At 42.7% G+C, this 21,612-nt stretch overlaps 1 protein-coding gene across 1 annotated transcript in view; it reads right to left on the minus strand.

The window, feature by feature from the left end:
• The window catches only part of wars2 (tryptophanyl tRNA synthetase 2, mitochondrial), a 54,956-nt gene extending 45,013 nt beyond the window's left edge, over positions 1-9,943 (minus strand). Inside the window, exon 1 of the mRNA XM_083776485.1 lies at positions 9,867-9,943. The gene's annotated coding sequence lies outside the window, so the exon portion shown is untranslated. The remainder of the gene's footprint in view (positions 1-9,866) is intronic.
• Between the last annotated feature and the right edge of the window lie 11,669 nt (positions 9,944-21,612).

Here is a 21,612-nt window from a genome sequence, read left to right on the forward strand (position 1 = left end):
TTTTAATTGTCCCCGCATTTACAACCAGTGTGAGATTGGTTTCAGGGTCAGGGTTTAGGAAAACATTCAATCCTCCTTTGTATATTTGATTTATGCAATTTTATATTTACATCCTGTTTAGACTTATGTCTGCGCAAGTTATAATGTTAGCAGCTGCTATTCCTTCCTCGTGCCACAAAAGATTGAGAACTTGGATAAATCACTGAGCAGAATAACCGTATATTACAGTGGGTTTTCAACCCTTTTCATATCCAAGGTCCACCATGAGGTTTGGGGCTGTATTTTGCGTGTCTTAAGTAGCAGGTCTTATTACTTAACTTAAGACCTGGAGGCGTGATCAATGCCATTTGACTATTCTGAGTGGCCAAAGAGCATTGACCACGCCTCCAGGTCTTAAGTTAAGTAATAAGACCTGGTACTTAAGACATGCAAAATACAGCCCTGAGGGCTGTATTTTGCATGTCTTAAGTACCCGGTCTTATTCCCTAACTTGAGTAAACTAAAGACCTGGAGGCGTGATCAATGCCATTTGGCTATTCTGAGTGGCCAAAGAGCATTGATCACGCCTCCAGGTCTTTAGTTTACTCAAGTTAGGGAATAAGACCTGGTACTTAAGACATGCAAAATACAGCCCTGAGTCTCTAAAGTCCCAAAACGTAGAATATTTTGTTATAGTTAGTTATCGAGAGACTTTGTCCACAATTCCATGCCAAATTGATGTTGGTACTATAAGGAGAGATAATCAGGAAAATGTTATCTAGCAATTCTGCTACATTCTCTAATTGTGTATAGACCTCTTGTTTAACAATAATGTAGCCCTTGAAAGTGTGAAATGAAACCAAATGGACCCATATAAGGGTCCATTTTGGTTTCCTTTTACACTCTCAAGAGTTAACCCATTCTGAACGGGAACCCATTTTGGTGTTGGCATCATGTTATGCTTTAGCTATTGAAAAATAGCAGATCTACAAGCTCATATCGCGCACCGAGTGGCGCGCGATATGAGCTTGTAGGTCTGCTATTTTTGAAAAATTGAAGAACGACTGACATAGAAACATAGCTTTTTCAGAAAACTTTCTTTTAATCTGATCTCAGGTCAGAATGGGTTAAAGTTCTATAGGGGTTCATTTGGTTACCAACTCTCCACCATTTAGCTGGGGGACCACATGGAACTCCCTCAAGGACCACTTGTTGAAAACAACTGGTATAGAAGGGTACAGATCATGTCTGTGTAACACGATATAAGGGCGGCATACTGTAGATCAGTCGTGAAATGCTGGAACCCGCTGGTTACCCACTCTTACCGCAGTTCATGACAGTTCTCCGTTTTTCAAAAACACAAGACTCCAGAGGTTCACAGCAGGACAGCAGCAGAGCTGATTCACATGACATTACCAAAACTAGTATAATAAGACATAGGCTCGCTGAGGTTTGTCGGGTCGTTTCTCTTCTTTTTCTTTTTAAAAAACACACATTTTTCCAGAGGCAGAATAAAAAAAAACTATATATATACATCGGTTCGGGGTTGACGCACATCACACCTCAGGATATTGTGAGTACAGGCCCGGCCCGGCCGGCGTTTGCGCTCCGGCCGTCTAACATTTGGAGAAAATTAAAACAAATGAAAGCCAACACTTCATTTCTGCTGTTATTGCTGGTAATGAGGCACTGCTGTGATGCTTTCGAGCACTCTGCTGCTTACCCATTCCCCAACGCCCCCCCCCCCCGCCCCCCCTCCCGACACAAACACACCTCTCCATCGTCTCTGGAGACCGACTTCTTAACAAAACACAGACGGGGCCGCTGGTGAGCGCGCATTCCGTTCCTCTGCACCACGCGGCAATCATTACGCAGCACAGCTCATACATCAAGCAGGCTGAGAGGGCCGAGGGTTTGCGGATGGGGGCGAGGGTTGTTTTAACGCAAGAATTGCTCAATAATTAGCGTTGGTTTGTTGTAGTGAAACGCAGTGGTTATTCTTACACGTGCCAGGGGACTCGTTGTTTTGACTTAACACCCCATTTGCCTCTCCGTGGCAGCGTGACACGGTATATGAAGCATTATTTTGAGAGTGGGCCAGTCAAGAGGTCGCTTTACTTCTTTAAAACCCATCGGAAAATAAGTGCTACTGTACTTAAGGGTGATTATTGCGTAACCCTATGCCCCGTTTGTTTGAAAAGGAAAAAACTTCAGTTTGAAAGGGGGGCAGTCGTGGAGACTGATTTATTGAATCCATCGCAGTACAAACACTACTATTGTCGAGGTTGACTTAAAAAAAGGCACGAAGGAAACTCATAAAAGATGTATGCATGTAAGATGTACTAAAAATATTAGGAAGGAAATTTGACTGAGGATGGGCCACTGTAGGAAAGGAATAGTAGACATTAAAGAGTTGTAACATTAAATGTGGTCAATCATGCATGTAAGAAGTATTTAGTAACAGGCTATTGCCTGGTTTTGGGAATAGAAGAATAGAATAATTTTAGAACAGAATAGCGTGCGTCACTCGCCGTCGGGTGGAAACCTTGTCCAAAACCATTACTTTTCAGGAAATGGCAGTGAATCCAATGTAGTTTTTTAGTCACAAGCTCTAGTTAAAGGTATATTCAGTGATTTCACTTCATTCAAATATCACTTATTTTTTTGTTTTGTTGTGATAATCCTCCCTACTATAGAGTGTGCTGACCATACGTATAAGGAGTTCCTCCCTGTCCCCAGTTAACCCCTGGGGGTCAAAAAACCTTAGGTTTCGTTTTTGACTCTCTATCCTGATTGGACGAAAGGCTGGGTCCCACAGCCAAAAACGAAACCTAAGGTTTTTTGAGTGAAATCACTGAATATACCTTTAATAAATTTCATTTGTAAATATTTGTAAAAACCCACAGACTTGACCACTTTCAACCTGGCATCCGTATTTTGGATATGTGATCGTTAAATAAAATTAATTCAAAAACCTTTCCAAAACAGCCAATCTACAAGCTGACAACGCACTGACCACACCACAACGTGTAGTGAGCTTGCTAGCTTTTGAGCGACATTGTCAGTATAAAAATATACAATAGCCTAGGAAATGATTTACATGAAGAAAACAACTTAGACAAAATATGGATATAAGGTTTCTGCCCTACAGAGACAATATCATAGAACAGAATAGTGTCTGCTTGCTTTTTTAGTCAACTAGCAATTCCCGTTGCTTAGATTTTTTAGTCCTTATTGGTTGCGTTCCTGTTCTCCCTTTTAGCTTCTTTGGTAGTGGGTACTGTATTTATGAGCATTGTATGTCTGTCCTGTTTTTTGTTGTTATTTTTTGTTACTGGCAGAGCTGTGTCACTTATTTTGCCTCTTGTCTTGGCCAGTTCACACTTGTAAAAGAGACTTCAGTCTCAATGTGGTTTTTACTGGTTAAATAAAGGTTAAATAAAAAAATAAACAAAGCTGTCAAAATGGCACTTGAGTATTTTGCTTTGAACAACAAGACATTCAACCAAAGTACAGTATGTACTGTACACACTACAGTATATGGACTGCGTCTAGAAATGTAATGCCATACAGACCACTGTAACCAATCAGAGGTTCTCAACATTTTTGGCGTTTTGGGACCCCAGGAAATGCTTCGGCCGTGTCTAGATGTGCCGAATGTAGACTGTGATCTTTTTTCGATGAATTCAGTCACAACATCTGAACACTAAAGTCAAAACTTTTAAATAATAAAAATCTAATGCTTTTCCGACAAAACAAGCTGCACGGACCACTGCATTCTGAATCTGAAGTTATATTCCAATGTGCTTTTTTGTTTTTTATTATTATTTATGCAGCCATGTAGGCATGTACTGTATATAGCAGCGATTCTGAACCATTTTAATTTCAATGACCCCCTCCCCCCCCAGTTTGATACCATTTTGATCTCTGGAACCCCAATCTATTCTACACTGTAGTATCGCCAGTGTTCATTTAACTTAGAGAGTGTACAAATGGCACCAAATGGACCCGTCTGAGTCCATTTGGTTCCATTTGTACACTCTCTTGAGTTAGAGCCCATATTAAAGGGTTCATTTGGTTCCATTTGTACACTCTCTTGAGTTAGAGCCCATATTAAAAGGTTCATTTGTTTCCATTTGTAATGTACACTCTCTTTAGTTAAAGCCCATATTAAAGGGTTCATTTGGTTCCATTTGTACACTCTCTTTAGTTAGAGCTCATATTAAAGGGTTCATTTGGTTCCATTTGTACACTCTCTTGAGTTAGAGCCCATATTAAAAGGTTCATTTGTTTCCATTTGTAATGTACACTCTCTTTAGTTAGAGCCCATATTAAAGGGTTCATTTGGTTCCATTTGCACACTCTCTTGAGTTAGAGCCCATATTAAAAGGTTCATTTGTTTCCATTTGTACACTCTCTTGAGTTAGAGCCCATATTAAAGGGTTCATTTGGTTCCATTTGCACACTCTCTTGAGTTAGAGCCCATATTAAAGGGTTCATTTGGTTCCATTTGCACACTCTCTTGAGTTAGAGCCCATATTAAAGGGTTAATTTGGTTCCATTTGTACACTCTCTTTAGTTAGAGCCCATATTAAAGGGTTCATTTGGTTCCATTTGCACACTCTCTTGAGTTAGAGCCCATATTAAAGGGTTCATTTGGTTCCATTTGCACACTCTCTTGAGTTAGAGCCCATATTAAAAGGTTCATTTGTTTCCATTTGTAATGTACACTCTCTTTAGTTAGAGCCCATATTAAAGGGTTCATTTGGTTCCATTTGCACACTCTCTTGAGTTAGAGCCCATATTAAAAGGTTCATTTGTTTCCATTTGTACACTCTCTTGAGTTAGAGCCCATATTAAAGGGTTCATTTGGTTCCATTTGCACACTCTCTTGAGTTAGAGCCCATATTAAAGGGTTCATTTGGTTCCATTTGCACACTCTCTTGAGTTAGAGCCCATATTAAAGGGTTAATTTGGTTCCATTTGTACACTCTCTTTAGTTAGAGCCCATATTAAAGGGTTCATTTGGTTCCATTTGCACACTCTCTTGAGTTAGAGCCCATATTAAAGGGTTCATTTGGTTCCATTTGCACACTCTCTTGAGTTAGAGCCCATATTAAAGGGTTCATTTGGTTCCATTTGCACACTCTCTTGAGTTAGAGCCCATATTAAAGGGTTAATTTGGTTCCATTTGTACACTCTCTTTAGTTAGAGCCCATATTAAAGGGTTCATTTGGTTCCATTTGCACACTCTCTTGAGTTAGAGCTCATATTAAAGGGTTCATTTGGTTCCATTTGTACACTCTCTTGAGTTAGAGCCCATATTAAAAGGTTCATTTGTTTCCATTTGTAATGTACACTCTCTTTAGTTAGAGCCCATATTAAAGGGTTCATTTGGTTCCATTTGCACACTCTCTTGATTTAGAGCCCATATTAAAAGGTTCATTTGTTTCCATTTGTACACTCTCTTGAGTTAGAGCCCATATTAAAGGGTTCATTTGGTTCCATTTGCACACTCTCTTGAGTTAGAGCCCATATTAAAGGGTTCATTTGGTTCCATTTGCACACTCTCTTGAGTTAGAGCCCATATTAAAGGGTTAATTTGGTTCCATTTGTACACTCTCTTTAGTTAGAGCCCATATTAAAGGGTTCATTTGGTTCCATTTGCACACTCTCTTGAGTTAGAGCCCATATTAAAGGGTTCATTTGGTTCCATTTGCACACTCTCTTGAGTTAGAGCCCATAAGGGTCCATCTGGTTCCTAAGTTATCAATAATTTGGTTGGGGAGTGTGGGGGGGGGGGGGGGGGGGGCCCTAGAACACCCGTAAGGACCCTTGGGGGTCCAGTGACAACACTTTGAGTGGTGTTTTCTCCATGACTCATTGACATCATCATCATCATCCTGACAGCACAGAATAAGGATCAAGTGATCTACACTGTAGTATGGAAGTGATCTTGCCGTAGCACTTGCCCTAGCCTCGACGACCTTACAGGCGTATGCAGCAGCATCATAGGCTCAACTTGGATAGCATTATTTGTAGACATAGCACTCTATAGTGTATACGCATAGTTTTATTATATAGATATTACACTGTTAGGTTCTAAGCTTACGTATGATTCATCATGACATGCCACCAGAAAAGGGATGCCAGGGAAAATATGCGATTTACATTAAGCAATAACAAAAAGCATGGCATACATCACATATATAAAAAGTCGTTATCATGATGATGAAACAACGTAAGCTAAGAACGTAACAGTGAAGTATCTATATCATGAAGCTATATATATAAACTATACTATATTATGCTATACATATGTACTATTAAGTGCTATAGTATGACTACATAAAATGCAATTCTACACACTTTCTGTGTGGAGTTTGCATGTTCTCCCCATGTCCCCTAGGGTAGATACCCTCACAAAAACATGCCGTAATCCTGGTCTCCTAAACTACCTACCCCTGGCCAACCGGGGCACCTGATGGAGGGGAAAGGAACTGGTCGGAATAACGTGTCCCTTCCACGCGCTACGTCCGGCCGGGGAAATTCCCCTCTGTCAGGTGAAAAGAAGCAGCTTGGACTCCTCATGCATAGAAGGAGGCATGAGGTCAGTCTGCTGCCCCCCCAGGTTGGCAGAGGAAGTGTAGCGCCCAGGATTACATTAGATAATTGGCACTGGGTGAAAAGAAAACTGGGTTACAAAAATCGTGGGATAAAAAAAAAAATGCAATTCTAGTGCTGTCTACGTAATATTTTTGTTCAAGTTGCTTAATGTAAATTGCTCTGGATTAAGTCTGCTAAATACCTAAATTGTAAATTGTAGACCCGACCGAGAGGAAATCGGGAGAGATGGGGTGAAATGCAGCAAAGGATTAGCAGCCTAGGTGCCCATACAGCTACGCCAGCCGTCTGGGCCTGCATTTACAATTTTATTCTGTTTACAGGTGACTGACTTACATACACCACCCAACGTGGGAGAAATCGCATTAAACACCGATGCCGTTAAGTATTTGTAATCATTTTTTGAAGTTTTGGCAGCTCTGAAATTCTCACTTCCCATTGTCCCGCCTCCGACGACACAACAGCATTATAAACATCCTGCATGTACGCGGTCGGCCAATCAGAGGCAGTAACTAGGACGCACAGCATTATAAACACCCTGCATGTCCGCGGTCGGCCAATCAGAGGCAGTAACTAGGACGCGCAGCTAGCCAGTCTCGGTGCGGGAGCCGGTACAATGGGAAGTCAATAAGGAAGTGAGAATTTCAGAGCAGCCAAAACTTCAAATAAAGATTAAAAATACTTAACGGCATCGGTGCTTAATGCGATTTCTCCCACGTTGCCATTGTCTCCTATAGCCACTTTATGCATCTATGAAACATCTCACCAACACTCAAGCGGAGCGCAGCACGGCGTGAACGGAGGGTATGTACATCTGTCTCCCATGGAGAGTGGAATAAGTACTGAGGGACCCTGGGGTACCGACGTCCAAAATTCAGAAAAGGCAACCGAGGGTACCGAAATAGGCTAGGTTCTACCGGTCTCTCCATCTCTTCTTTAATGAGCAGAAAATAAATGTTCAGGCCAGGAACCCAGGATAACAATTTAATCAAATCCAGGAGAGAAATATACTGGATAAACAAGTGATAAATGGTCTTTGAGGAGTTCTCTTTCCTGATTGGATTACATTTGTAACCCGCCAGAACATGTATTTTCTCTTTACTAAAGAAATTGAGAGATGGGGAGACCCTAGCCGCAATTTGAAACTCTAGATTTTTTTACAATGGGTTGAATCTAGAGTTGCAACAAGCTCCATCCACTTCCTATTCATGATTTTTGATCTTACCTGCGCAGGTAAGACACCAAAAGAAGAGGCCGACGCAGTGCGACGCCCCATCACGCACAGCCTTCTATTAAACAAGCGCTCCCCCTCACATCTTGTTTTACGGCACGTTGCAAAAATACAAAATGGCTGGCTCGGAATGTCACTCTTGGAATATTTTGGACAGAAAGTAGCTCATAACGTCTAATAATGTCTACGGGGGATTTTTATGTAAAACAAGCTCGGCAGATTGAAAGAGGATAATTCAAGCTTGGACTGCAGCTGCAATGTTGGTGAGTTTAACGTCGTTTAAGACAAGCAGATCACAAACCAAAAATGATGAATAGGAAGTGGATGGAGCTTGTTGCAACTCTAGATTCAACCCATTGTAAAAAAATCTAGAGTTGCAAATTGCGTCTAGGGAGACCCCTGTCACTGAGCCCCATAGCATATAAACTAAAAAACGTCCAAAGGCAAGTCACTCACAGCATATATAAATAACTACGCTGATGCTACACGATATAGCACAGCAGCGTGACAATATAACAATAACAACCATGTTAGATAGACAACAGAAGTGAAGGAAGAATAAGTACTCACAAGTATCAATACTGCAATGTATATATACGTAAGTAGAAGTCCCGTATTCAAAATGCACTTATGGAAAAGTGGAAAAGTAGTGGCATCAAAATATTACTTAAAAGAACCAAAAGAAAAAGTAGGCCTACTCATTCTGCGGAATGTCTCATTTCTCACAAGTTAAAAATACATTAAAATAAATACTTAGAAAATAGCAGATCTACGAGCTCCCAATGCACCGCATCGCTACGCATTGACAGCTTGTTTTTTTTTTATTGATTGCAATATTTATTAACAATTTGCAGAATTACAGTACATTTCAAGCACAAACTCAATACAAAGACTGTTAACTGTGAGTGGACGACCCAATTAAGCATTACACTTTTTTTTACAAGAGGGTCCACCATGTTCAATTCCTCAAAAAGAGATTGTAGATCTGCTATTTTCAAATGGATGAAATATATATACCGTATTGCTTAAAGGACAACTTTAGTTTTTTTCAACCAAGGTTCATGTTTTAGGTTGTTATTAGAGAAACTAAAAGGTGAGTGTTAATTTTCTTTCATTTGCTGCTTTCTTTCGTTTTGGGGATTTTAGCAGTTTTTGACAGGGGGCGGGGGCATTCGAGCATGGGGCTAAATATGTATTTTTTTACAAAATATTATGGGGATTTATTATTTTATTATTTACTATAGTCCTAATAAACCCCAAGAAATTACATCTGGCCACAAAAGATCACAGGATCTATTGAATGTGACAAACTGACATATTGAGCCTATACACACAGTATAAGCCTTCCCCTAGTAGGCTACCTTCACATTCAGTAGATCCTGTGATCTTCTGTGGCCAGATGTAATTTCCTGGGGTTTATTAGGACTATAGTAAATAATAAATAAATAAATCACCATCAAATTTGGGGGGGAAAAATACATATTTAGCCCCATGCTCGAATGCCCCCGCCCCCCTGTCAAAAAGAGCTAAAATCCCTAAAACGAAAGAAAGCAGCAAATGAAAGAAAATTAACACTCACCTTTTAGTTTCTCTAATAACAACCTAAAACATGAACCTTGGTTGAAAAAAACTAAAGTTGTCCTTTAAGTACTATAGTAACTCAAGTTTTCTATCATTTTAGTGGACTAAAAGTACAATATTTGCCTCTGAAGACGTAGTGCTGTGGAGTAGAAGAAAATGCACTGAGAACTGGAAAGAAAAGTAAGTAAGTAAAAATATACAATTAAATGTAGGCCTTGTTACACCACTGTAAACAACAGCAATACATCACAAATCACTAGGACAGAAAGCACCATCCTGCTGAATGAATGAATGAATGCATGAAGTTATGGAGGGCACAGACTGAGCCAATGACAGCAGGACATGAAGCTGTCAAACTGCCAACAGCAAAGACTCGTCTCTAGTAAAAACCACAACATAAGCACAAGCGCCACAATAATGGAAACTATGTCATAAAAGCGACTGCATGTACCTTGGTTTCCGTGCGCGCTCCTCCCGTGGTGAAAAAGAACCTCCTTGGAGAACAATGAATGAATGTTGTGAAGAACTGTTTCACATTACCTCTCACGGGCAGCGCCATCTTGGATTGTGACGCGTAGCAGAGTCGTACGGTGGCCCCGAAAGGACAGAAATGACTAAAGTCGCGTCACACACAGGCATTCCGCAGCTATAAGTAAAGTAAGTAGGCCTACCGGTAACTACGAAACAGCATGCCCTCAGACCACGGGGGCAGTCAGCCAGATATTTCGTGAAGCCTCATTTGAAATCGGTAGTTCATATAATGGCCTGTTGTGGCGCTGGACCGGACCCAAAAAGCCCCATAGCTCCATAGAGGCCCATGTATTTTGGCCCAACTTCACCTAGACTGTATTACCTTAATAAACATGGTCATGAATACTTTCTTCTTCCAGTCACTAGTTTAAAGTCTCATTTCTAATGTCATAATATTCTTTTTGGAAAATTATGGTCCCATTAATTAAAAAAATTACCATAAAGAAAAAAAACCATCGCGTATGTTCTGAGGGGCGTGGCTACCATTACAGTCTATGATCGGGATTCCCCTCCCACTCGAGTCAAAATAAAAACCAACGGAGAAGAAGGGGGGAAGTCCCGCCTCGTTGTCTGGGCAGCCAATGACCAGCTGGTATACAAAACGGAGCCAGCCAATGGCCAGCTGGTACCAAAGATGGCGACTTACATCAGGAATTAGCATATTATTACAGGCTTCATTTTACGTTCATGTTAGACCCGGGGAACGCTTTGTCCATATTTTTTACAGTCTATGCCTCAGACAGGGAGATCATATGGCAGGGTTCCCAAATAGGCGGCCCGCGGGCCATTTGCGGCCCACAGAGCGCCCCCTTGTGGCCCATGAAAGAATTTCCCAAAAAAAAGGGTCCCAGATATAAATGGCATTAAATGGGGGTCAGTATAGCCTATGCATGTCAAACTGGGCATCCTTTTCAAATGGGGTCTTGCCCTGAAAATGAATTTTCAGGGCAAGACCTCGACCTCGCGCGTGCAGACTCGGCCCCCAGCCTGGTACGCTAGTCAAAATATGGCCCTTGAGGAAAATTAATTGGGGAACCCTGTCATATGGTGATAGATATTGGGAGCCAGTGGCGTGCACAGACATTTAGAGGGGCAGGTGCTCAAGTGAAAAAAAGGGCACCTTGTGCAGCGCATTTTGGGGCGGGAACCCATTTTGGTGCTTTAGCTATTGAAAAAGAGCAGATCTACAAGCTCGTAGCGCGCCACCGAGTGGCGCGCTACGAGCTTGTAGGTCTGCTATTTATTTTTTTATCGAAGAACCACTGACATAGAAACATAGCTTTAGATTGTGGGGGCCTAAATAATATAGAAGAAGCGTTTTTTTAACAAGATTTGGAAAAAAAAAAAACTTTTTTTTTTCTTTTTTTTAAGAGCAAAATTGCCAAAAGGGCAAGGGGTGCTCTAGCACCCCCTAGTGTCTATCTGTGCACGCCACTGGGAGATCATATGGTGATAGATATTGGGAGCTGCTTTATCTTGATTCCTGCTACTACGTTTTATATTATCCTTATTCCTAGGCCAACATATAAAGGACTTTAAAAATAAGGAATATGTAGCGAAGACTTAATAATCTCATTTAAAAAAAACCCCCAATATTTAGGTATGCTCACAAAGAAAACCCAACCCAGCCATTTGCAGCAGGATTACAGATGTATAGGAGAGGAGGCGAGCAGACATCATCTCACATTTCCACCCGCTGAATTGCAAACCAGCTGCATGCATGCCTACTCAAGTAAGTCTATGGTATTATTATATGTAATGTACGGGTCGGTTGCGTCATGTTTCAGCCTATATAAGGGGAGAGAAGAGGGGGATGCAATTACTCCATAGCATGCAGCGAGTCCAGCCTCCCTCCCATGCTTTGCATGCACCATCAGATCAGCTGCAGCCACATGTAGTGTCAAGACATATGCGGTTTCCTCTCCGTGTCTAATTGGCATTGGTGTTGTGTCTGTTCTGAGAAACCTGCCCCTATAAGAGCAGCTGCATAGCTCAGCGCTGCGCTGCGCTCGCTCTCTCTCTCTCTCTCTCTCCTCTCTCTCTCTCTCTCTCTCTCTCTCTCCTCTCTCTCTCTCTCTCTCTCCTCTCTCTCTCTCTCTCTCTCTCTCTCCTTCTCCTTCTCTCTCTCTCTCTCTCTCTCTCTCTCTCTCTCTCTCCTCCAATACTTTTACAGAGACAAATTTGTACCCTTTCTCCACTACAATTATTTGGAAACTTCAGTTACTATATATAGGCTTAAAGTTATTACTTTTTATTATTATTATTATTACTACAAAACATACATAATTAACCACTACTACAGCCCTTATATTATATATATATTATATATATATTTGGCCATTCGAAGATAGCCGATCTACAAGCTCACTGTGAGCTTGTAGATCTGCTATTTGCAAAAAAGATTTTTGTACATTTGAAAACTTGAAATGGCACATTATTGTGCATAATGAGTATACTTTCTATCCTTTTGCTATACGTAACGTAAAGTATACATTTGGATGTCGATATGTTTGTGCTTTTACTCCAGACTTCTCCTGTATTTAGTAACAGAGTATTTCTATATTGCACTATGATACTTCCACTGAAGTAAAAAACTAAATGTGAGTATTTTTCCCACAACTGCCCTCTCTCTCTCTCTCTCTCTCTCTCTCTCTCTCTCTCTCTCTCTCTCTCTCTCTCTCTCTCTCTCTCTCTCCCAGGATGCATTACCATGCGGACTGCCTCATTATGAAGTGCCGATACATGTGATTATCCAGCCAGGCTGGGTAGGGTTACAGTATGTTTGGAGGGCATATACTCCACATCATGCACTTCTTCCAATGGACGTCTTGTGTCTGAACCCCGGCATGCATGCACGCACGCACGCACACACACACACACACACACACACACACACACACACACACACACACACACACACACACACACGTATGTATGTACCACCCACCCACCTATACCCATGCACCCCACTGTAAGTTACCAAACATCTGCTCCTGATTCCCCCCCCCACCCCCCCCCAACACCCACACCCTTTGCATCTGGTTGTATTTGTGGCACAAATATAGACCATCATTCCATATTCATTATTGTTTCCCGAGGCAGTAGAGTATAGTGTAGTATATAATATAGTGTAGTATATAAGGCTGAGACCATTGATGCTTCATAGGGAGAGAGAGAGAGAGAGAGAGAGAGAGAGAGATAGAGAATGTATGTGAGATGTTTGGTCTCTCATATTTCTGTGAAAGACTGAAGGTGAAATGGGAAATGGTATGTATAAAGTCGCGTGTGTGTGTGTGTGTGTGTGTGTGTGTGTGTGTGTGTGTGTGTGTGTGTGTGTGTGTGTGTGTGTGTGTGTGTGTGTGTGAATGCGTGTGTGTGTGTGTGTGTGTGTGTGCGTATGTGAGTGCAAGCATGATAAAAGCGCACACAACAATGTTGCGCGCGTGCGTGCGTGCGTGCGTGCGTGCGTGCGTTGAACCTATGGCTTGTGCCTCCTGACCACCCAGTAGAGGTCGTCCTTCAATACAATCCTTTTTATATTCCTCCTCCACCTCCAGTCTGCAGGCCTGCAGGGAAAATGGATTCCTGTTAGTATCATTATATATAGTCATTTATCTCACAACTCATATCTTGTTGTATATATGGAACATAGCCTCGAATTGCAACCTTTTTAAACTACATGTTGATGTGGAACATAACTACTGTGAAGCTGTTCACAAAAAAGTTTACCTACAGTAACTTTGCTACTACGTGTAAAACATGCACATGTACATTATGTTACTAATTTTTCTTTGCTCTTTCTCGCACTCTTTATTCTATACCTTTGTTTGCTGTGCTTGCTGTGTTCTTGTTGTTATATGTTAACTATGCTGCTGCATTGTCTGAAGGAAGCCAAGCAAAGGTTTTTACTCTTATGTATACCCGTCCTGTACACAGAAGTAACAAATAATCAAGTATGACCTTGAACCTTGATCTCCACGTATCCCAAGATTCCCAACAAACAATTGACATGATTCATCATCATCCATGATCCATCTTCAACCGCTTATCCGTAGTCGGACTCCACCAGAGTGATCCAGACTTCCCTCTCCAGAGCAACATTATAGTGACTTCCTCCTGGGGGATTCCGAGACGTTCAAGGCCAGTGAGTCGATGTGTTTCCTCCAACTGCGCCTTGGTCTGCCCCGGGGGTCTCCTCCCGTGGGACGTGCTTCGAGGACCTCCCTAGGGAGGCACCCGAGAGGCCTCCTAACCAGATGCCCGAACCACCTAAGTGGCTCCTTTCCCAGGCGAAGGAGCAGCGGTTCTACTCCGAGTCTCTCTCATGTGACTGAACTTCTCACCCTATCTCTAAGGGAGATGCCAGCCACCTGTCGAAGAAAACTCATTTCGGCTGCTTGTATTCGCAACCTTATTCTTTCGGTCAATTGACATGATGGATCATCTAATCAACGTTGGTCCAAAACAAATGGGTCTCCTGAAGAGGTGCGTCTGAAGCCTGTCCTGGACAGAGTATTGGACGTAAAAACAAATCCATGCCAGGCTCATAGTTTCAGTGGTTCATGGATAAGTTCAGTCCATCCTCTCTCTCTCTCTCTCTCTCTCTCTCTCTCTCTCTCTCTCTCTCTCAATTCGCCTCAGGTCTTAATGGGTTAAAGGGACACTTCACCCTTATTGCAAAATAATATATGTTAATGACGTTTAGAAGCTTTAGAACACTTTCCTGGGGGTCTTTATGTGTGTAATATGTGGTTTTAGCTATTTTAGATTTTAGCAGTGAGCACGGTGTCTCTGATGTCATGGACACTGGTCTCACTACCTTCCTGGACTACAATTCCCATATTCTTTGGTGCACTGCTCCTCCTTGTGGATAGGGGGAGGGCTGTCTTACTGAGACAACATGTAGTCCAGGAAGGAAGTGAGCCCAGTGTCCATGACATCAGAGACACTGGGCTCACTGCTACAATCTAAAATATCTAAAACCACATATTACACACATAAAGACCCCAGGAAAGTGTTCTAAAGCTTCTAAACGTCATTACATATATTTTCTTGCAAAAAGGGTTGAAGTGTCCCTTTAAGTAAGGAATGTACATGTGTTAATTTGTTCACGCTGATGAAGGCCTGATGTCTGAAGATGTCTGTGGCAGATGAACAATTAAATTAATGAATGAATGAATGCATTACTCGTGAGACGGTGACCTTCCTTTACGAAAACATTTACACAGAAATCTAAGAGGATCAAGCACCGGATGCTCAGAGAAGCGCAGTGGCGTCGTCCAAGCCTCGGTCATGGTCACACAGACACCATCCATTCCCCATGCTGTTAATAGGAAAATACAACTGATGCTATAGTATGGGCTCAGTGGACAGAGATACAGTTTCACTTCTGTACGCGTCGTGCGCATACACGGCTTAAAAAGCACAATGGAGCAACTCATTAGTGGCATTCTGAAGCTGAGCCCGGGAAGAAGAAATCCCCCTGAGTATAATTGTTAGTGATGTTATTCTTTGTTTTCTTACCAAGATCACCACAGAGTGTCCACATCGTCAGAGAGGAATGCTTGTCCATGCATGCTGTCGCCCTCCAAGCGTGTTGTGGAGTGACATCACCCTGTCAGTATGATAATATAATAATACTTGTATATATCCCCAATCATTGAATCGGTGCCAACAACTGCATGTAAAGTGTGCAAGATAATTACGTCACTTACTTACTCATATTTTGCACATCGTTGCTGTCGGACAGAAACCTCTTATTTATTATTTATTTTAAAAATGTTTTAGAAAATAATTCCTTGATCATATACAGTCATAAAATAGTATTAAAGTAGCAGATCTGCAAGCTTAAAACACGATGCAAAGCCATGTATTTTTTTTGCTTGTAGATCTGCTACTTTTGCTGTTTTAGAATTTGGATCCTGAAAAGTAAGAGTTTCCACTCCACAGAGACAATATCCTTTTTTCGTTATAAAAGTATATAGATGCTAGATTGCTGAGTTATGTACACACGCATGCACATGCACGCAGGCACACACACACACACACACACACACACACACACACACACACACACACACACACACACACACACACACACACACACACACACGGTCACAGTCACACACACACAGTCACAGTCCACACACACATACACGTTCAACAAGCTTGTCTTGCAGTCTAGCCGTGTGTAGTCGAAACACAACTGTGTTGGCCAGCTCACATACACAGATTATTATGACAATGAATGATTATGTGTACAGAACAAAACAAAAGCAGCCTGGGGGGGAAGCTCAATCAGAGCCTACAGGTGGATATGATGTAATGATGAGACACATGCATGCACACAGACCGTGTCCAACTGTCCGTACTGTAGACCGGATATGGACACTGCAAAGCAAATTGATCCCAGTCCACCTGTCAGCTACATCAAGTCCATCTAGTGAGTATAGCATCAGAAACTGTCACCCCTCTCTCTCTCTCTCTCTCTCTCTCTCTCTCTCTCTCTCTCTCTCTCTCTCTCTCTCTCTCTCTCTCTCTCTCTCTCTCTCTCTCTCTCTCTCTCTCTCTCAATTCAATTCAATTAAAATCAATTCAACAGGCTTTATTGGCATGACATTTTACAAGTGTTGCCAAAGCACAATCACAGATATGACAAACAACAACATAACAACATAATATATCAATGACATGAAAAATTATAATAATAATAATAATATAAAATAAAGCAGGTGGTGCAGAAAATAAAACATGGCATACTGTATGTGTGTCCTACTGGTTGTCCCTTTTCTTGTGACAGGAATTGACATATTTTGCAGCCAAAACTGCACATTCTTTCTGTTCCCCCAGAAGGACTGGTAATCTTTTCTGTCATACTTCGGAATTCTGGGAAATTTGTTTCAAATTTTGGGAAGAACTCCTCTCTAATATTTGTGTAGTTTTTACATTGTGTTAAAAAGTGTAACTCTGTCTCTATAGCTCCGTCATCACAGTGACAGCACAGCACAGTGACAGCACTCTCTCTCTCTCTCTCTCTCTCTCTCTCTCTCTCTCTCTCTCTCTCTCTGAACGAAGACTGGGGAAATAGAGAAGAATGGTCCTAAACATAACCGAAGGTTCACATGGCCTAACGCAGCAAGGGGTCAACTGCTTTGCCCCCAAGTTGCACCCCCGAGTCAAATACTGTATGGCTGTTTTTGAGGCAATGCAACAGCAAAACCTTTACAATTCTGGGAAGATGATGGTCAGAAGTTGGAGTGGTTTTGATCATGAAGTATTGTTTATTGTTTCTAGAATCTAGAGCCTGGAGTATATTAAGAAGACAATCTCAGCTCTTCAAGTATAGGTCCATGTCCGGTCTCCTGTTATAGGCCCAATGGGGTATTTCAATTTATGGTACTTTATTTGATGTTGTGTAATTAATATGTAATCTGCCATGTTAGAATCTTAGGTGTATTAGTTAGTTTATAGTATTCACTTGGTCATTGTTTGCGAACTGTCATGTCGGTTTATTGTCATTGTTTATGTATAAACTATAACAATGGGCTGGGCTTCTTCAGAAGCATGACACTTAAATAAAGAATCAATCAATCAATCAATCAATCAATCAATCAATCAATCAACATGACAATTACAAAAATATAATTGTCCCGTGAAAATCACCCGTGTTTAGTGTTCTACGTCGCAGTGCGACGTGTTTTGAGCTTGTAGATCGGCTATTTTTTCAATATTATTTATATTTGAAATCCTGAATAGTTTTTTTGCTATTTTTGAATTGGAATCCTGAAAAGTATAATTTAAATTTAATTTCAAATGCATTTAGTTATATGTCAACTTTAACTTAAATACAAATACATCTAGTATAGTCCAACCCTGCATCAACGTGTCAGCAGCAGTGCATGTTAAATAGACCAGTAAAATGACCCATCTAGTCCGACCCAGCATCAACGTGTCAGCAGCAGTGCATGTTAAATAGACCAGTAAAATGACCCATCTAGTCCGACCCAGCATCAACGTGTCAGCAGCAGTGCATGTTAAATAGACCAGTAAAATGACCCATCTAGTCCAACCCTGCATCAACGTGTCAGTAGCAGTGCATGTTAAATAGACCAGTAAAATGACCCATCTAGTCCGACCCTGCATCAACGTGTCAGTAGCAGTGCATGTTAAATAGACCAGTAAAATGACCCATCTAGTCCGACCCTGCATCAACGTGTCAGCAGCAGTGCATGTTAAATAGACCAGTAAAATGACCCATCTAGTCCGACCCTGCATCAACGTGTCAGTAGCAGTGCATGGAAGTATAGACCAGTAAAATGACCCATCTAGTCCGACCCAGCATCAATGTGTCAGCAGCAGTGCATGTTAAATAGACCAGTAAAATGACCCATCTAGTCCAACCCTGCATCAACGTGTCAGCAGCAGTGCATGTTAAATAGACCAGTAAAATGACCCATCTAGTCCAACCCTGCATCAACGTGTCAGCAGCAGTGCATGTTAAATAGACCAGTAAAATGACCCATCTAGTCCAACCCTGCATCAACGTGTCAGTAGCAGTGCATGTTAAATAGACCAGTAAAATGACCCATCTAGTCCAACCCTGCATCAACGTGTCAGCAGCAGTGCATGTTAAATAGACCAGTAAAATGACCCATCTAGTCCGACCCTGCATCAACGTGTCAGCAGCAGTGCATGTTAAATAGACCAGTAAAATGACCCATCTAGTCCGACCCTGCATCAACAGTGTCAGTAGCAGTGCATGTTAAATAGACCAGTAAAATGACCCATCTAGTCCGACCCAGCATCAACAGTGTCAGCAGCAGTGCATGTTAAATAGACCAGTAAAATGACCCATCTAGTCCGACCCTGCATCAACGTGTCAGTAGCAGTGCATGTAAAGCAGAGCGGCCCGGTCCCCAGGGGCCCGTTGGCCCCGGCCCCGCGGCCCCGCTGTGAGGAGGTGAAAGGCTGCCAAGGTGCTGAGTGAAGGCCTCGTCTTTTCATCACTCTCCCCCAGATCACAAATTGTCCCGTCCTCTCACCGCGGGCCCCATCTGGTTGATTCATTTCTGATCCTCTCTCTCTCTCTCTGCCTCGTCTCATGTCTCCTCCACCCCACCCCACCCCACCCTGCACCCCTTCCCCACCGCGCCCTCTCCTTATTCTATGTGCGCTCCTGTTCCACCACAGAGGGGTCACCTGGCAATATGTCTGTACACGGACAAATGTGTCCGTGGCGAGTTTTAGATAGTTTTACACACTATTATAATGTTCGTATTTTTATCATAAGACCCACTTACTCTCCACAGTCTCCAGGTTTTCTACACAATATGTATGACAATTATTTAATATGACACTATTAGGCACATTAGGAGTCACACATTAAAATGTTTTATTTGCAAAGAGGCTTAACTAGAGGCTCACACACACACACACACACACACACACACACACACACACGAGGACGACACATGAATGGACTCACAGATTAACACGCGGACTGAAAACATTCTCTCTCTCAAAAGCACGTACACACTCTCTCTCTCACTCTCTTAACACTCAGATACACTCTTGTATACACAAACACACATGCACGCACGCACACGCACACACACACACCGTCGCTATAGCAAACACAACTCAGCCCCCCCCCCCCCCCCCCCCCCCCCCTCTCAGGCCTCCTCCAAGCAGCTCCTCCTGGGCCGAGCATAGAGAGGAGGAGACTCTGCTATAGCCTGCCCTGTGTATGTGTGTGTGCGTGTGTGTATGTGTGTGTGCATGCGTGCGTGTGTGCGTGCGTGGAGGAGGGGGGACTCTGGTAGCCTGCCCTGTGTGTGTGTGAGTGTGAGTGTGTGTGTGTGTGTATGTGTGCGTGCGTGCGTGCATGCGTGCGTGTGTGCGTGCGTGGAGGAGGGGACTCTGGTAGCCTGCCCTGTGGGTCGGCTGGTGCTGACCGACACTCCACCTGTCATAATACCACCGAGCAGGGGTTGGCCGGCCCCCACTGAGAGCCTGGGCAGAGGCAGAGCCTGTGTGTGTGTGTGTGTGTGTGTGTGTGTGTGTGTGTGTGTGTGTGTGTGTGTGTGTGTGTGTGTGTGTGTGTGTGTGTGTGTGTGTGTGTGTGTGTGTGTGTGTGTGTGTGTGTGTGTGTGTGTGTGCGTGTGTGCGTGTGTGTGAGTGAGTGAGGCCAAAACAAGGAGGGTGGTGGTGGGGGGGGGGGTTTGACTCCTGATACTGACAGACTGACTCTCCCCTCTGACACCTTGCACTGAGAACGCCCCAGGACGCCCGCCACCCAAGTGGACGCGCAGCAAGAAAAGAAAGAGAGAAAAAAGAATGTTCGCTTAACTCCGGGTGGGTGAGAACGGAATCAAACGGACCCGTGGAAAAGGGTACGTTTGATTCCACTCTCACTCACGCCGGCCGGCGTGAGGGTTTATCTGTATAGAGTAAACCGATGCATGGATGAGAAGATGGATGGATGGATGGATGGATGGATGGATTTGACGGATGTACGATGGATAGGTGACCGATTAAAGCTGGAATAAATTAAAAAAGGCAACTAAAATAACACAGTGAAGCAGCTTCCTGCTTCTACGGGGCCGACAGCGTGGAACAAACTCCCACTATACACCATCGACAGGCAGCCTCTGCAGACACCTTTTTATTTTTTTTTCACCCATGCAGTGTCAATTATCTAATGTAATCCACTTCCTCTGCCAACCTGGGGGGGGTCAGCGGACTGACCTCATGCTTCCTTCTATGCATGAGGAGTCCAAGCTGCTTCTTTTGTCACCTGACAGGGGGAAATTTTCCCGGCCGGACGTATAGAAGGAACACGTTATTCCGACCAGTTCCTTTCCTCTCCATCAGGTGCCCCAGCTGGCCAGGGGGAGGTTACAGACACTTTTAACCCATTCTGACCTGAGATCAGATTCTAGAAATGTCAGTCCCTCTTCAATTTTTCAAAAAATAGCAGACCTACAAGCTCGTATCGCGCCACTCGGTGGCGCGATATGAGCTTGTAGATCTGCTATTTTTAAATAGCTAAAGCATAACATGATGCTGACACCAAAATGGGTGCCCGGTCAGAATGGGCTATAGCACAGCTCAAGACCTACTTCTACACTTTTAATTGATCTTTTAAATTCCTTGTTATTTACGTCCTCACTGTATTGCATTACTGCTATTATTTTAATGTTTTATGCCTTGCTTTTCTTTTCTTTTCTTTTTTCTCTCCATTGCTCTGTAAAGCACTTTGAGCTGCATTTAATGTCATGAAAGGTGCTATACAAATAAAGTTTTTTTCTGCAAACCATTAAAGCATTTAAAAAAAAATCAATCATTCATTCATAGGTAGATATTAAAGGGTGAAATACAGGTGAATGAACGGATGGCAGAATTGACAGACAGACAGATGTATTAGGGGGATGGATAGAGTTGAACCATAAGGGTGTTTGGATAAATATGAAAAGATAACAGATCCGTTCGTTATTCAATTGTAGGTGCTCTGTGTCCGTGTGCCGCCAGGGCTGACCGCACACACCGCCTGCGGCAGCGTCCACCTCCCCCCCCCACCACCACCACCCCCACCCCCACCTCCCCCGCTCCGCTCTGCGACCTGCTATTTTCATAGTGTGAAGGCTCAGCAAGGATAATAAACATTT

Source organism: Protomyctophum parallelum (assembly GCF_964188405.1).
Source record: "Protomyctophum parallelum genome assembly, chromosome: 11".
Classification (NCBI taxonomy): Eukaryota; Metazoa; Chordata; class Actinopteri; order Myctophiformes; family Myctophidae; genus Protomyctophum; species Protomyctophum parallelum.